The following is a 2500-nucleotide window of genomic DNA, read 5'->3' on the forward strand; positions in this document are numbered from 1 at the left end:
TTTAACAATATCCCCCCACCAATAATATGCCCCCAATAATATGCCCAAGATCTTTAGAAATGCAAGGCGTGATTGGGTAACAAGTCAGCATTTAGTGGACGGCCAAATTACTTTTTTCTTTCTCTTTTCTTTCTTTTTTTATTTTTTTTTCTCGATCCGCAGCACATCAAAGGAATCAGGAACTTCAAAGGCGAGGCGAGGATGCTACGGATTTCCAGCACGCGACTCAGTATGGCTCACTCACTCCCCTCCTCTCCTGTGTTTGTCTGTGTGTTAGTTCTGTTGTTGTTGTGTTGGTGGTGGTGGTGGTGGTGGTGGTGGAATGAGGAGGAAAAGAATGATGGTGAAGATGAAGATAGGATGGGATTAAGAGAGGAGATAGTGTGTGTGTGTGAGAGAGAGAGAGAGAGAGAGAGAGAGAGAGAGAGAGAGAGAGAGAGAGAGAGAGAGAGAGAGAGAGAGAGAGAGAGAGAGAGAGAGAGAGAGAGAGAGAGAGAGAGAGAGAGAGAGAGAGAGAGAGACTAGCGTAATGATATGTATTTAGAGAAGAGAGAAGATAGAGCAAATAGAGAGAAAAAAAAAGTAAAATAAAAAGAAGGGGAGAAAGAGAGATAAAAGGAAGGTCACGTGATTTTATGACTAACACACACACACACACACACACACACACACACACACACACACACACACACACACACACACACACACACACACACACACACACACACACACACTGAATAACACCTCGGAAACCTCACAAGACAACTCACGTGCCTTGAACCCTCCCTTCACTCCCTCCCTTCACTCCCTCCTTCCCTTCCTCCCTTCCCTTCCTTCCCTTCCTTTTGTCTCGGTTCCTTCCCCCTCCCTCTGAGAATTCCCGTGTGCCAGACATTCCTCACTGCTAATCAATACGTTCACTGAGTCCAGAAGCAGTTTAGATGCCGGTAATAGCAGGGAGTGGCAGGTAGATATGACTGATAGTGTTTTAAAAGGTAAGGTAAGGTGAGGTGAGGTGAGGTGAGGTGAGGTAAGGTGAGGTCATAAGGTGCTGCTACAAGATTTTCAAAGGAACTGAAATGATGGAGGATGATAGAGATGATAGTAATTGTGGTAGTGAAATTATAGTAGTAGTAATAACGAAAAAAAATGTATCTGTGTTCCCTCCTGCCTGTGACTTGAGCTCTTTAAGGAGGGAGGTTTCAAGACACTTCTCGTAATTTTTGGGGTATTATTTTGACAATTAGCTTTGGAACTGTCGTCTTCAGGGAGCCTTGCCCTTGGTTAGAACCCCTATTACATAAGAAAAAATAAATAAATGAACAAACTTCAAATCGTAAGGAAAGAAAACAGAAACAGGTAGAGAAGAGGCGTAAAATTTATGCTTTATTCCTGTTTTCCCTTCTTTTCTCTTTGTTCTCCTTGGCCAAAATCACTCTAACTACAAAAAAAAAAATAATAATAATAATAAATAAACAAATAAAACTTCAAACCGTAAGGGAAAAAAAAAGCAGAAACAGATAATGAGTTTATCAGTTAACCCCCCTTTTTTCCCCCCAATGTTCCTTCACCAACACTGCTTGTCCTCCCTGACCCGCCAAGACGAGGGAATCCACCAACACTCGCCAGCTTTTAATTTGATCATGACCTTTGTGGTAATTCGGTGCGGGGCGGGCGATATACGGCCCTGGGAAGCTAAACAGCGCGCCGGAAAGTTCAAGGTGTGATAATGCATGTGTGGGTGGGCGGCCAGACGTGTGTGTGTGTGTGTGTGTGTGTGGAAATAAGGATTGTATGTGGGCAAGAAAGTTGAAGGTGTGAATATAAGGGAGGTAATAGAGTGAGAAAGAAGGAAATAGATAGTGAAGATAGATAGATTGAGAGTAAGAGATGAGATAGTGTAAGAGACAGATAGATAGATAGATAGATAGATAGATAGATGTGTGGTTGGGCGGCCAGACGTGTGAGGGCGTGAGGTGTGAGAAGAGGACTGTATGGGCGTGGGTGGTAAGGTGTAAGAGGATTGCAAGGGTGTGAGGGTAACACTGTGCGGGTGTGATATAAAGAGGATTATATATGGGTAGGTAAGGTGTGGTGTGGGTGTGGGTGGACAGTTATGGGTGGGTATGGTAAGGTATGGTGATATAACATAAGGGAAGGGAAGGGAAGGGAAGGTGTGGTGAGACAAGATAAAATAAGGTAAAGTAAATTATATTAACTAATGTAATGTAAATCCAGAAAAGGTAGGATGATGTAAGGTAATCTATCTTGCCTTGCTATACCTTACCTTACATTAGTTAACAATTTGAAATAAGGAAAGGTGAGCTAGTTGATATAAGCTAATGTAACATAAACCAAGGAAAAGTAAGATGAGGTGAGCTGAGGTAAAAAACGAGAAGGTAAAGTAGGTGATATTAGCTAAAGTAAGGTAAATTAAGGTAAGGTGAGGTGAGGTGAGGTAAGGTAGGAGGTATAAGCTAGCGTAATGTAAATCAAGGTA

At 42.4% G+C, this 2500-nt stretch overlaps 1 protein-coding gene across 1 annotated transcript in view; it reads right to left on the reverse strand.

The window, feature by feature from the left end:
* Positions 1-2500, reverse strand: part of LOC135112522 (mucin-5AC-like) — a 96109-nt gene that overhangs the window by 57336 nt on the left and 36273 nt on the right. The window lies entirely within an intron of this gene.

Source organism: Scylla paramamosain, chromosome 24 (assembly GCF_035594125.1).
Source record: "Scylla paramamosain isolate STU-SP2022 chromosome 24, ASM3559412v1, whole genome shotgun sequence".
Lineage (NCBI taxonomy): Eukaryota > Metazoa > Arthropoda > Malacostraca > Decapoda > Portunidae > Scylla > Scylla paramamosain.